The sequence below is a fragment of the Protopterus annectens genome, chromosome 8.part1, assembly GCF_019279795.1.
Source record: "Protopterus annectens isolate FY-2018-M chromosome 8.part1, PAN1.0, whole genome shotgun sequence".
Lineage (NCBI taxonomy): Eukaryota > Metazoa > Chordata > Ceratodontiformes > Protopteridae > Protopterus > Protopterus annectens.
Window position 1 is genome coordinate 485,175,070 of NC_056742.1, and position 15,600 is coordinate 485,190,669.

Below are 15,600 nucleotides of genomic sequence, written 5' to 3' on the forward strand. Positions count from 1 at the left end.
TAAAGGCTATCTGCAAAAATAATACATGTTATATCAGCATCACAGAGGGATTGGTCCTCCCACTTTCATGTTAAAACAAGGTCACTTTCATTGGTCACCAAGCATTTTAATATGCATGTGACTGTGTTAATCAGCCTGGAAGTTGTTCCCCCCTTTTTCACTCATTTGCTTTTTGCTTACCTATTTATTTACATTGGATGCATGTAGATAAATATAATAAGTATGCATGTGGTATGTACATTGGTGACTGACGTTCTGCATCTGTTTAGGTTTTATCAAAGCATCTCTGGTTCTTCTATTTGAGCGAGTTCAGCACAACTAATAGAAGATGGTGCTGAAAATTTTCTGTCCTGTGTGTGTGTGTGTGTGTGTGTGTGTGTGTGTGTGCATGTATGAATATGTACGTGCATATGTGTAAACACCTGAAAGCTCTTTTGATCAATTTGGCTGCAAACTGTGATCCATTAAATGCAACAGAGAAACCAAGTCTTGGAAACAGTAGTGTTTATTGCACAAAATAATGCAAAAACACAGGATATTCATCATATTGATTGCTGCTGCAGTAGCCTTAGCTATATGGGTTATATCCTGCCAAGGATGGAAAAGCCAGCCAGCTTCCAAAACTTCAGGGCACCTTCCACGTGCCCAAGCTGACACTATCGCCAAAGAATATGCTCCTCTGAGCTGTCAAGGATCGACTGTCACCTTGTGCTTTCCTTTGCCAGGCAGATAAGTTCCCACAAAGAGAAAACTTTTCATTTTTGTAATTTTGTTGATGTTTTATTACTTTGCTCTTAAGGAAAGCTGTTTTAAAGCCAGGAGTGTTGTGTTAATGGAATGTCTCAAGACTGTAACATAATGCTAAATGAAGTGCTCGTTTTTTCAGTCAGTTTAAAAGTGGTGTAAAATAACTGAAAATAGTTGTTCTGTGGAGCATTTGTATTTCTTTTACTTTTTTTTGTTTGCTGGCATAGTGTTTTAAAGTGATGTTACTGCATTTTGCTGTCAAAAAGAGTAACTTTTGTGGAGTAGTAGTGTTTACCGGAAGTGGCTGCTTGTCTTTCGTGGAAAAGAGTCACCATTTTCGGCATGACCATGTAACCAACTACCTAAATCCTTCCTTCCTTCCAGCTACAAAAAAGAAATAATAAGCAAACAGCCTTTGCCACCACAGCAGGCTAGCAGTTTGCCTCAGCCACAGGTGGGCGACTCTGCTGTGACTATTTGTTGTACCTAATGCCACTCATTTTTTTACCTCTGACCCTCTGGTGTAGCACTTAAAGCCACTGTGGACTTGAGGTTAGGCATGTCCTCTTCTGCTGTTGGGGTCCTCTCAGGAAAGAGAGAGCCACACATGTTGGTCCTGGAAGAGGGAACAGAGAAGGTTTTCCCTGTTGTGTCAAACTGCTGTGCCCATCCGGGCGAAGCTGTTGCTGCCATTAGTAACACACTTGGACCCATTTTTCCAGTCAAAAAGAAACAGAAAACCAAGTATGTATCTACTCATCTTCAGTTTTATTTGGATAGGAGTAGTTTACTGGGTTTGGCTCTGGTATAATTCAGACTATTGAGTCATCCTTCTTGTAAGGTAAGTTCTGGTAAAAGAAAGAGAAAATCCTCTTTCTTTGAAAAGATTCAAGAGTCTGAATCTGAGCAGGAAGATGCAAGGACAGGCACAGTTTTTTTTTATCCTCAGATGTAGTGGGATCCTATCTCGCCTACATTCATAACAGATGGGTTCGGAGCCGATCCATCGGCTCCGACTCGGCAACTAATACACTAGCACGAAGTCTCTCATTGGCTGGGCTACTCCCTATCCCAGGATGCACTACACCTGCTTCCCCAGATCTCGTTTGCCGCTTAACAAGCTGGACGTGGTCTCGACTTGGCTGGAGCTAAGTGGTTCTTTTTACCTTATTGGTCTTTGACCTGGGGGTTTTTTTGTCTATATTAACCAAACAGCTGTTTTAACAGCTATTCCTTATTATTTGAGTGCTTGAGTGTTTTCTAAAAATTTATTTTATTCAGTCGGGCAAGGCCCGTTTAAGTTAGAGGGCCTTTGCCCTACCTTTGAGTGCTATTAAGCTTTAATTAACTTTTGGTTAATTGTTTTTCGGGCAAAGCCCGTTTAAATTAGAGGGCTTTGGGCCGTTTAACTTGTTTTCTCTATTTACTGTTTGTTGTGAGGTAAACTTTTTCACCAGTACTCGCGCCAGTGTGTCTCGCGCTTTTCAGTTGGCGCAATTTGTGTATAGTGCTATACTTGTTGTGGTAGAGTTAAGATTTCCATAGAATTTTACTTGTTGAGGCCTGTATCATGTCTAAGGAACAAAAGTCAGGTTTTAAAAAATGCACTCGGTGCAATTATAAAATGTCCATTACAGACAGTCATTCAGTCTGTGTTTATTGTTTGGGACCGAAACATCTGCAAGAGACTTGTAGCGTCTGTCATGCGTTCTCCTCTAGAGTTCTTCAAGAACGCAAGAACAAGTTAATTTTGAAAGGGCTTATTAAACCTTCTTTTGAGGAAGCCTTAGATCCACCTGTTGCTTCCAAAAAAGAAAAGATCGTCGGCTCCGACAAGTCCGTCGGAGCCGTCTTCTAAAAAGCCAAAATTGACCTCTTCTTCCTCGGCTCCACTGACTTCGGGGCCGAGGGTCGAAGGGTCTGCCTCGATACCTCCTGCCTCGGCTCCATTGCTTTCGGAGCCGCAAGTTGGAGTATCGAGAGGTGAATCACCTCCATCGGTTCCAATGGCTTCGGAGCCGGTGGAGGTGTGCAGCTCAGACTCTTCCCCCTCGGCTCCAAAGAAAGCTCCTTCGGCGCCGATGGTGGTCCATGCTGTGGTGGAGTCGGCGCCGATAGCGTTGGAGCCATTTCGGAGCCGGTCCCCTTCTCTCTCGGAGCCGAGAGGAAAGTCTTCTCGATTGTCTACCTCCTCTAAATCATCGAGACTTTCTGATTCGGACCTGGATAGGGTTATACAGAGGCTATTCCAATCTCCAGTTTTTACTAAATTGGTCTCGGCTCCAGCACAGTTAGCTTCGGAGCCGATCCCCCCTCCAACACATTCGATTCCTCCTCCAACCTCCTCGGAGCCGTTGGAGTCGGTGGTGGTGGAGCAAAGCGGAGCCATACGGTCGGAGCAGAGACCCCTTCGAGGCCTCTCTGTTCCGACTGTGCTTCCTACCCTGTCCTCCGGTTCAGGGTTTGGTACTGCGACTTCTTCAGCCGGGGCCGAGGGGAACACTTTGGGTTTGGGTGCTTCGGTACCTAGTCTTCCTCTCGGAGCATCGGCTGCTGGAATTCCTGGTGCCATCGTGGCCTCTGGACCAGTGACCTCCTTGGATTCTGGAGGTCCGGCCTTTGAGGCCATGAGGAGCGCGCTAGCCATGCCTTTGCCGGTTCAGCAAGATTCTACCTCACCGTCCCTAGATTTGGAGACTGGTGCCTCTGTTGTGTTGCAGCTCCCCGGCAGCGGGGCCCCGGGGCCTGAGGATACCCCCATCGGCGGTTCCCTTCTTCCGGGTGGTCCGTCCGAATCTGCTTCGGACGAACCCCCAAGGAAGAAATTGTGTAAGAGGAAGCACGTAGACTCCCAAGATGAGTCTGTTACATCGGATACTGACCTCGATGACGCAGAAGGGTCTCCCAAATCATCTTCGGATGATATCTCCTTCTCAGACATCTTGGAGATTCTGAGACAGAGAGGTGACTGGCAAGCCAAAACCCCTTCAGCTGAGGAGTCAGTCTTCCTCAAGGCCTTTGGGGCCCAGCCTTCCGCCTCCTGGGTGTCTCCGCCCTTCGATGAACTCCTTGATTTGGTTTCTCGAAGGGCGTGGGAACACCCTGATTCTGTGGAACTGGTGCCTGCGAGGCCCAATAAGTTTTTGTCAGCCCCCCCCCAGAAGGAATTTCTCACAAAGGGTGTGCCTGTAGATGCTTTGGTGGTGGCTTCTGCCACACAGCAGGATGTGGCAGAGGCTTCGACGTCTGTTCATCCTCCTAATAAGGATTCCAGGAGCATGGATAGGTACGGGAAGCGTACCCTGTCTTCAGCGGCCTTTGCCTTACGGTCGCTGAACTACTTATGTCATTTTACGAGGCTCCAAAGGGATCTCCTCAAAGAGCTAAATGACTCCCTTGTTGGTAATCTACCTGAGGCGCTGGCCCCGACTGTTGGCGCCCAGATGACTACCCTCTTTTCTATTGTTAACTCGTCCATGAGGCTCATTTCATATGCGGCCGAAGGGGCGAGTAGAGCAGCGGGAACAGGCGTTGCCCTCAGGAGACATGCCTGGTTACGCTTGTGTTCGCTCATGAGGCCTTCAAGTCTTCCTTCGCCGACGCCCCCTTTGATGGGTCATCTTTGTTTGGACCCAAGGTGAAGGACACACTAACTCGGTGCGAGCAGGAGGGCAAGACTTTGACTGCCGTTGGGGCCCGATTTTCCGCTCCTTCTAGGCCTTACCCCAAGGCTCAGAGAGGAGGGAAAGTGTGGTTTAGAAAATCTCAGAAGTCTTTCCCTACTCCACCCAGTGATTCCCCCTCCAGAGGCGGGGGGGGGGGGAATTCTGGAAGACGCCGCCCCAGAGGTGGCAGAGGCCCCCGTAACTCTGGAGACTGCGATTCCTTTCGTGGTTCTTCATACAACCAGCGTCCTTGAGTTGTTGCCCGACTGTGCAACTCCGGAGCCAGTCGGGGGTCGTTTTGCGGCGCACCCACAAGCTTGGGAATCCATAACAAGCGATCAGTGGGTGCTTCGCATTATTACCGGAGGATATATCATCCCCTTCAACAAACCCCCCCTTTCTTTAAGGGAAATCCCGGACGTACCACCCAGTCAGCGGGATCAGGCAGCATTAGAGGTTTCAAAGCTGCTAGAAAAAAGAGCCATCCAGCCTGTCCCCATCGACCAGATCGGATCAGGAACTTACTCAAGATTATTTTTGGTACCAAAAAAGACAGGGGACTTCAGGCCCATTTTGGACCTCAGTTCATTGAATCGTTTCGTAAAGAAGTCCAAATTCCGAATGGTCACTCTTCAATCTATTCTTCTTTTGCTGGAAAAAGATGCATGGATGTGCTCCATAGATCTCCAGGACGCTTACTATCACATTCCCATAGCTCAAGAGTCCAGGAGACACTTACGCTCGCCTCGAGTCAGTCATTTCCAATTCCGAGCACTGCCCTTTGGTCTCACCACAGCCCCCAGGGTGTTCACCAAGTGTCTGGCAGTGGTAACTGCTCACCTGAGAAGTCTGGGATTCCAAGTGTTTCCATATCTAGACGACTGGCTCCTTACTGCCACCTCCGAGCATCTACTATTCCAGGCTCAGCCACGTTCACCTTGGGCCGTTTCTTAGGGATCACGTTCAATTTGCAAAAATCTGTACTACAGCCATCTCAGCATATTACTTTTATAGGCGCAGACTTAGACACAAAAAGAATGCGCGCCTTTTTACCGGCAGCAAGAATTCAGATCCTACAAGATCAAGTCAAATCCTGTCTTCCCCTACTAAGAGCCCCGGCCCATCGGATTCTACAACTGTTGGGCTCGATGGCGTCAACCATACTTTTAGTTCCCTTGGCCAGACTTCACATGCGAATTTTACAATGGCTACTGTCGGTTCAATGGTCTTATCAGGAACTTCCCTTGAACCATTTAATCATGATCACGGAAAGTTGCCGTCGAGATCTGCGTTGGTGGCTTCTCCAATCCAATCTCGACCAGGGGCGACCCTTTATACCTCAGCGTCCCGTTGCCACTGTGACTACGGACGCCTCCCAGGTAGGGTGGGGGGGTCATTACCTGGACAGGTCGGTCCAAGGCACATGGCAGATCCAGGAAACGCATTTGCATATCAATGTCCTGGAGATGAGAGCGGTACTATTGGTACTCCAAGCTCTCCATCACGCTCTCCCACAAGGCCCGATTACTATCCTATCCGACAACATGTCGGTGGTGTGGTACATAAACAAGCAAGGTGGAACCAGGTCTTACCCACTATGCAGAGAAGCCATGAGACTTTGGCACTGGGCGGTAGATACCAACCGCTTTCTAATGGCAACGCACATACCGGGGAAGTCCAATGTGATTGCGGACAGATTAAGCAGGACCATTCTTTTACCCCACAAGTGGTCCCTCAACCAGAGTATAACTGCGAAAATCTTCGACAGATGCGGTCTTCCTTGCTGCGACCTGTTTGCCAGCCCTCACAATGCGAAATGCAGAGAGTTCTTCACGCTGTTCCCTTCTCAGGGACAGATTCCCAGGGACGCTCTGACCCACATTTGGCCCCCCGGTCTTCTCTACGCCTTCCCCCCGTTTCCCCTCCTACCGAGGGTGATACAGAAGGCCATTTACCTGGAGAGCGAGATGATTTTGATTGCCCCGCACTGGCCTCGTCAAGTTTGGTTCCCTTTCCTACAGAGGCATGCGATAGAAGGTCCATGGTTTCTGGATCCGGTGCCAGACCTGCTGACTCATCAGTCAGGACGGCTTCATCCGTCTCTCAGGTCCTTGAAGTTGGCAGCATGGTTACTCCACTTCCATCCTTAGTCCGAGACAATGCCCTTTCGCCGGACGTGGTCCACATATTGTCTTCTTCTCATAAACCTTCCACTATCAAACTTTATTCCAGTAAATGGAAAAGGTTTGCCTTCTGGGCTCAAGAACGGGGTATAGATCCTCTCACTGCACCAGTATCGGAGGTTCTGAATTTTCTGGCCTCCCTTTTTCAGTTGGGCTCTTCAGTTTCTACCATTAAGGTTCAGCTAGCGGCGATCTCTAATTTTCATGCCTCATTTGAACCTTCATTGATGTCTCTCAAACTTTGTAAGGCTTTCCTTAAAGGGGCTTGGCTCCTTAGGCCTCCATTATCTCATCCTGTCCCCCCTTGGGATTTGAATATGGTTCTTGCTGCCCTAACTGCCCGTCCTTTCGAACCAGCTGCTACCTGTGATTTAAAATTTCTGTCTTGGAAAACGGCCTTTTTAGTAGCCATAACTTCTGCCAGGCGAGTTTCAGAACTTCAAGCTCTTTGTTCTGATCCTCCCTATTTGATTTTTCACAAGCATAGAGTTTCATTGAAATTAAACCCTTCATTTATACCAAAAGTGGCCTCCTCTTTCTGTATTCAACAAACTATAGAACTCCCTGTGTTTTTCCCAGAATTCTCTAATAACGCAGAATATACCTTGCATCAATTGGACGTACATAGACAACTGCGTTTTTACTTGAATAGAACCGCTCACACGCGGAAATCAAATCAATTGTTTGTTTCCTTTGCAATGAACAAATTGGGTCAACCGGTAACAAAAACCTCCATATCTAAATGGATTAAAGATTGTATCATTTTTATTTATTCACAGGCTAACAAAGAGCTTCCCTTTCCAGTCAAGGCTCATTCTACCAGGGCAATGGCTACTTCTGTAGCTTTTCACTCCAAGTTATCAATAGATGATATTTGTGCTGCGGCAACCTGGAATTCTCCGCACACTTTCATTTCTCATTACAAATTGGATGTGGTTTCTCGAGGCAGAGCTTCCTTTGGTTCCACAGTTCTCAGGAGTGTTTTCCAATGAGCCACCCGGGATGTAGGTGCTAGGGACGCTGTCCCATCTGTTATGAATGTAGGCGAGATAGGATCCCATTACATCTTTTAGTTATGTACTTACCATAACTTCGGATGTATGGGATCCATCTCGCCTACATTCATAAGTACCCACCCTCCTTCCCCCTTCCATTCGGATTTAGAGGAGCTGTAGTCCCTTTTTCTTGGTGATCTTTCTTGAAGAACTTTAGTTGGTTATAGTGACTACTAGTTTTTCTGTGTTTGCATGGATGTATGAAAGCGAACAAACAAGATCTGGGGAAGCAGGTGTAGTGCATCCTGGGATAGGGAGTAGCCCAGCCAATGAGAGACTTCGTGCTAGTGTATTAGTTGCCGAGTCGGAGCCGATGGATCGGCTCCGAACCCATCTGTTATGAATGTAGGCGAGATGGATCCCATACATCCGAAGTTATGGTAAGTACATAACTAAAAGTTTTCTGATTCAGACTCTGGGGAGAGAGCAGTTTCTGATTCTCCCTATGAGAGTTTATCTTTTTCTGAAACTATTGCTAGAATGTGTCATTGTTTTCAGTGGGAGAACATTTAGGTTTCCCAGTCCCTCAGAAAGTACCACGAGGAGAGTGATTTTCCAGAACCTTCACCCATATCTCCTATCCTATCCGCTTTAGAGGATGTGTGTTACTGTCTGCAATTTTCCTGATAGTCAGCCAGCTGCCCATGAAAAGGCAAATAGGATGTATAAAGTTCCTGGATCTTTTAAATTTTCTTAAACTATTCCCAAATGTGACACAGCAGCTCTAACTTTAGTTAATCCCACTGCTAAGCACTTAGTTAAATCCAATCCTAGTCTTTCTGATAACTGTGGGAAAATTCTTGATAGGTATGGGGAAAGTGTATACTTCTGCAACTGTGATTTTCAGAATTTTGATTTTCAAGCTCATATGTTAAAGTTTGTTGTGTGAAATTGTGAAAAGTATGAGGGATGTGTTATCTGCAGTTTCTTCTTTTGGGAAAAATCTGCTTTAAATAACTTTTTCTTCTCTTGCACAGGTCACTACTTATTGTTTACAGTAAGTGTGTGTATGTGACTCTTAGAGTTCTTCCAGGTATGTGGCCACTGTTACTGTTTTTGAGGAGGTTTGAATGGCTGCATTCTCAGAACCTCCCAGATGGTGATAACAATTCTCAGATTTTAAATTCTTTCTTAGAGATTCAGTGTTTGGCCCCTCTACTGCAGAGGTGATCAGAAAGTGTGATGAAAGGAGCAGGCTGATCCAGGCAATCTCCTCATCCAGTTTTGGCAAGATTCTTTTCCAGGACTGCATCCATGCAAGAAGGACTGGAAGACAGATGGCATTTCTTTTCTTTGGACAGGAATGAGATTCCTGCATGGTTTTACTCCCTTTCCAGTAATATTTAGGGTACTACTGAATATTTGGAAGAAATCCCCTTAAATCATTGTGGTTACTCCCTTCTGGCACAGGTAACTGTAGTTCTAAAACACACTCTGGAACCACAAACAACCAGTGAATATAGAACAGTTTAACGAGTTGCTAGTAAAAACTTGCCCCAAAAAGGCTCCTTCAGGCAAATCCCAACACAATTAACATCATATAGCTGGAATAGTATTGCTGGCATCACATGGCTTATGGTATCACGTGATATAATTAAGTAAATAAATGAATAAAACTGTCTATACTTACAGAATTACAGAATTACACAGAATAAATACATGAAAATTGTTAAAAACAAACTATATTTAAAAACTTAAACTTTCTTATTCAACTCTCTTAAAAGTTTTAATGAAACTTACCCATTCAGCCCTGGAGGAACATGTGTCTTAGGCCATAAGATCCAGTGCAGTTCATCCATTTCAGTACCATGTTACCCCATATTACCCCAACGCAGTGATTCATGTAGTACATGTAAAACACAAAACTTGAAATCATGGTGCATACCCTTGTCAATCTTATGTTTAAATAATGCATAAAAGAACTGGAAGTGGTATCTTCAAAAAAGGGAAAGAGCATATCACATAACAATAAATTAATTTGTGTGAACAACGCATGCAGATTTGCAAATGTATATGCGTAATGCATGAAAATAATAATGGGAATGTTATCCCCTGTTTTCTGTTGCTATGTGTACTCAAGCCATTTTAAAAAACTCACATGCTTAATAAAGATGTTTAAAAAATGATGCTACCTTTACAGTATAAAATGCTGTTCTTGATTAGAAAATGGAGCACGCAAAATATTTAGTTTAGAAATACATGTTAGCAAGTTAAGGTTGTGAAAAGTGAAAGGTATACAAGAGAGAGAAATGGTAACCAGAGGTCTAAAGTTTCTGAAAGGTAACATATTTCCAAGCTTCTGCTGGATAGGTTATTATTTCTGCAGAATGTAAGGGATTAAAAGTAAAGGCATAGCAAGGGTAGGAAAAAGGAGGTGGCTTCCCCAGGTGTAAGCTGTTAAAAAGCAGTTGTCACAGTAGGAGAGGTTCCTGTCAGTCCCTGCAAGCAGTGCTGGCAACCAGCAGCCACGATTACAAACTATGGCTGTTTAAATGACAGATCTGAAATTGTTGTCTTCATTTGATCTTCAACTTGTGAGGTATAGGCACCGACATCAGTGCCGAGTTGGCCATATCCAAGCTACGGTGCCAAAACTGAGCTTCCCTGCCCATAAAGTCCTCTCTCCCTCACTACCTCAGATCTCGTTTGCTGCCATTCGACCAGCAGCAGGTCGACTGAGCTCCTCGTTTTTGAGCGTGTTTCTATCCAGTATAGCCTTTTTGCAGGTACCATTTTCCTTTTTCTGTAGGCTTCCTTTCTTTACCCTACCCTTGTGTTCTTTGCGATTTAAAAAAAACTTTTTTGGGCTGTCAGGATCCCTTTCTAACCTGATTTATTTCTCTATTTGGATATGGCTGATAAGTCTTATAAAGACAAGGCTGCGGGTTTTCAAAAGTGTACTGGTTTTGGACACAAGCTTCCCCCTTCAGATGCCCACACCCAGTACGTTGTGTGTCTGGGTCCAAGCCACTTGGACTTGAGTGCTCCATTTGTATGGCCTTCAGTGCCTTTACTGACATGGACAGAAGGAATAAACTTATTTTGAAGGGCCTGTTACCTAGTTCAGCTGCTGTGGGCACTGGGACTCAACCTTCCTCTAAGTCGCCCGATGTGAAAAGGAGGGAAGAGCATAGGAAGGACGAGAGAGAAAAAGAGAGAGAGAGAGAGAAAAGTGTAGAAGTAGGGCTAGAACTCCAGAAAAACTTAAACTGCTGGATTCTTCCCCGTCCACTGGGGAACCTTCCCACAAAGCCAGGCCCAGGCTGTCTTCTCTCCACCGAGATTTTCTCCTGCACCTTCCGAGATCCCATCGGCCTCACCCAGGCATCCTTCCAGGCCTGAGTCAGTGGCTTCCTGTGCCATATCATCCCGGAGTTTGTCAGAAAGAGAAGTGGACTGTCTGCTGCAACAGTTTCTTTGGGCCCAGATCCAGCTGGGGGTCTTTCCTGCCCTCTCCCCTTCAGGAGCATTAGACCCCCCCCCCATGTTTTTACCGGGCATCCTCCTTTCCCCAGCCCAGTGGCTTTGGGGGCCTCTGGATATCGGGTCTTCCAGCGTCGCGTCGAGGTGCCAACGTCACCGTTTTTGTTTTTTTCAATGCTGTCCACGGCCTTGAGCTCCTCGGCGCCTGTCACAGTGCTGGAGGGCTCTCAGAGCCATTGTCCTGTCGGAGGTGGGTCCAAGGGGTTGGCATTGGCATTGGCATCAAAGTTTTCAGTGCTGTCCCTTCCCCTTGGAGCCTCAGCACTGAGCAGCTTGGCACCGACTCCCCCGTCAGCACAAATCGGGTTGGGGATCTTGGTTCTAACAGAATCGAGCACCTCTACTCCGATGCTTTTGGCACCGATCTCCCACTCTCCATCGGTGTTCAACATGGTGAAGAAGGTTCTATAGACTTCTGTGTTGAGATCCTCGGTGCCACACCATCCGGATCCTTTCTTACCTCAGCCCCGGAATCTGAACTCAGTGTCTCCAGTCTTCCAATTCAGGGCCAGCCTGCCCCAACCCCCCAAGGTACCCTCCCTGTGGAGCCCCAGGGTTCCGTCTTCCCCAGAATCCCCCCTCCCCTGAGGTAGTCCAACGGAAGCACGTGTGTGAGAGGAGGTACCTTGACTCCACTCCAGAGTCTGTCATCAAAGACACTGACTGGTAGGAAGGAGAGGGTTCTACAAGGTCTCCACCTGACTATGTCTCCTTTGGAGACATCATGGAATTTCTGCAACAGAAAGGTGGCTAGTCCTCCCAAAAGCCCAGTCCGGACGAGTCTGTGTTCCTGGAGGTGTTTGGAGCAGGCCCATCTACCTCCAGGGTGACCCCCCCCTACCGCAGACCCCTTAGTTGGCCTTAATTTGCCCGCAGGGTGTGGAAGGAACCGGACGTGGTGGAACAAGTACCCAAGCACCCCTCAGGATAGAAAGGTTTGGCAGAAGAGTGTCCCTGTTGATGCCTTGGTGGTTACAGCTGCCACCAAAAAGGAGCTCACTCAGGACAGCATCTCTGTCCATCCACCCGGCAGGGAGTCAAAAGCAATAGACAGGTCAGGGAAACATGTTTACACTTCAGCGACCTTTTCTTTTTGAGTGCTGAATTGTATGGCACACATTACCAGCCTGCAGAGATCACTCTTTGAAGAGGTATCTGCGTCTACCCCAGAGTCCATGTCTGCTGAGGAGAAGAAGGTTTTATCCTCCAGAATGGCTACTGTTAGGGCCATTTCTAACACCTCAATGAGGCTCCTCTCCTATGCTATGGAATGCACTTTTAGAGCAGCCGGTTCATGCATCGCTACTAGGCTTCACGTCTGGATGAGGCTTTGTAACTTCTCTGAGCCCTTTAAGGTGTCCTTCACGAATGTCCCCTTTGACGGGTCGCCCTTGTTTGGTCTGTCCATGAAGGAGTCTCTGACCCAGTGCGAGGAGGACAGCAAGACCCTGTCTGCCGTTTGCTTCTCTACTCCTCAGCAATCCTATTCCAGGTATCAGAGAGGTAGTAAGAAACTGTGGTTCTGAAAATCCAGGGTTTTTCATCAGGATGCACCAGCAGACTCTTAACCTAGAGGCAGATCAGGGAAGGATACATTCAGACAGCACCTTAGAGGAGATCGGGGAAGGATACATTCAGACACCACCTTAGAGGCAGAAGGACTTTGAGGGACCATGGGTCTCGGGATTCACTTCCAGACAGACCCTTCCAGTGACCCTGAAATGTTGCTCGATTGCTCCACCCTGGAGGCAGTCGGGGGTCGCTTTTCCTTATACCCATCAGTCTGGGAAGCCATCACGATGGATCGATGGGTACTGAGGATAATATCCAGGGGTTATTTGATCCCCTTTCTTCATCCCCCAAGACCTCAAATAATTCTCCCAGATGTTCCACCCGCTCACAGGCAGGCAGCCAATCTGGAAATCTTCAAGCTGCTTATCAAGCGAGTCATCCAGCCCATCCCCCCAGAGCTATCCAGATCGGGTGTTTACTCAAGGTTCTTTTTGGTGCTTAAAAAGACGGTGGACACAGACCCATATTGGACTTTGACCCGTCTAAAGTTTGTCGTCAAGACGAAGTTCCAGATGGTTGCCATTCAATCCATCCTTCATACCTGCAGAAGGACTTCTGGATGTGCTTGGTGGACCTCCAAAACGCATAGTAAAACATAAAGATGGACAAGCGCTACAGGAGATTCTTACGCTTCCGGTCAAAAGCCAGGCATTTCCAGTTCAGGGTATTCCCCTTTGGTCTCACCACAGCCCCCAGGGTGTTCAACAAAGTGGTAGCAGTGCCTCTCAGGCTCATGGAGTACAGGTCTTTCCTTACCTGGATGGCTGGCTCCTAGCTGCACCCACCAGGCATCAGCTTCTTCCAGTCAGAGACCAGTTCCTCCAATCAGCCTTGACCTTGGAAATCACGATAAACTTTCCAAAATCCAAGTTGGAACCTTTCCATTCTCTGGAATTTATCAGAGCTAGACACTTCCCTGTGCAAGGTCTTTCTCACCAGTGGCAGGATTTGCTCTCTTCAGCTCCATATTTGTTTTATTCTCGAAGCTTCTCTTCCCTCAGCAGCTCAGATTCTTCAAGCCCTGGGGTCCATGGCAGCAGCCATCGATCTGATGTTAATCTTAGTTCATTCCTTATGGATGGGTTATCGGTTCCGTCCTCAGAACCGAGCCTACAAATATCAAGCTCGCGTCAGCCAAAAACTCTCGAGCCAAGATCTTACCCAGAATGCTGTGCTCCCTGTTACCTCAGATCTCATTTGCTGCATTGCTGAACAGCCATGTCAAGCACGCTCTCAGCTGTCTAATTTTTTGACAGTTTATATATTGCTATTACTCTAAATTTTCCCAAAAGTTTATTCTAATATTTCCTATCCTATCGCATACTTTAGACTCTCTAACTCTAATCTTTTCCCTTTATTACCCTCTTTTCTTACCTTGTGGTAATTCTCCATTACCATCATTGGTATTCCTTCCTTTTCTCTCTTTACCCTTTTCTTGGGTAGCCGTTATTCTTCCTTTTGCTACTGTGCTTCTTCTCCACACCTGCTGTGTAAGATAAGAAGAGTTCCGTTGGTTTCAAGCAGTGCAAGGATTGTGGCTGTAAGTTACCGCTTTCCGATGGCCGTGACTTATGTGACTACTGTCTTAATGTCTCCCACTTGATTGTAGACCTTCCGTGTGGGATTTTTAAAAACTTCTCTACCAGGACTCTCAAAGAGAGGAAGAATAAGTTCATTTTTAAAGGTCTCCTCAAGTCTCCTTTCTCTGAGGCTTTTTCTGGGTCGGAGGGTGCACCTCCTCCTGTCAAACCCCTCAAAAGGCATTCTTCCTCTTCTTCATCAAAGTCACTCCCTTCTTCTACCTCTAGAGATTGTAGGGAGTCGACTCGCAAAAAAGGTGAAATTGATTACTACTCTGGCGCTGCCACCTGTGACCCTGTCGGCTTCAGGCTCGGCATCGCCCCAAATGATCCTGACTACAGCCATGACTCCTTTATTGATATCGGCACTGGAGTTCCCGGTGCAGACAACTATGGTTCCAACAGTTCTGTCGCAACCCCTAACGACACCATCAGTACAGGTTTAGTCCCCTTCGGCACTGTTGGTATAGTCACCTTCGGCTCCAAGTATGACTCTTCCATACTCCACAGCGCAGACTTTTTGACACCGACATGTACTTTGGTGAAGTCCTTCTCGGCGCCGTCCTTATTGCCGGTGCAGACAATTTTCATTACGGCACCATATCCTTAGGGGCAGACCTTTGCCTTTACGGTGCAGACACCTTCAACTACTACGGCACTGACATCTTCAGTGCAGACCTTTTCTACACCATTTTCTTCGGTGCAGACTTCCTCAGCTCTGAGCTCTGCACTTGTTGAATTAGCAAGGACCAAATATTCCCCTTCACTGGATCATTTTGCAACCAGTCAGTAAAGTCCTTTCCTAGAAAGGCCAGAATTGCCGTCAGCCTTCTTCATGAGGTCAACCAAGAGTTTTTCTGAGCAGGATGTGTTGCGGCTTGTTGACCAGTTGCTTTTGTGGCCAGAGGTCTCTCTCAACCGTCAAAGTCCACATTCCCTCATTCAGGTGAGCGTATTTTGCCTAAAACCCCAACGTATACTCCTCCTTCGACTTCCATTCAAGTTTCGAAGCCTATTAATCCGACAGCAGCTTCCATCCCTCTGACTCCAATAGTGAATCTCACTTTGGAACCAGAGTCATCCTTGTGGCTCTCGGTTCACTGGGCATTGGGCTCTTCTCAGGCCAGTGGCTGCACCGTTGGGGAGGGCATTCCTGGCTCCACTCCGATTTTTTTCTATGGCACCTTCCAGGGATGCTCTCTTACGGTTCACGGTCCTCTTGAGACTCCTGGTCTGGGGGCGGGCTCATCGTGGCGGGGTGTGACCCCAGTTCCAAGGTTGTCGTGCTCTGTTCCGGGCTCCCATCCCTCCTTGG

The 15,600-nt window shown here is 47.0% G+C and overlaps 1 protein-coding gene across 1 annotated transcript in view; it reads left to right on the forward strand.

The window, feature by feature from the left end:
* The window catches only part of CHD9 (chromodomain helicase DNA binding protein 9), a 2,842,495-nt gene that overhangs the window by 2,290,082 nt on the left and 536,813 nt on the right, over positions 1 to 15,600 (forward strand). The window lies entirely within an intron of this gene.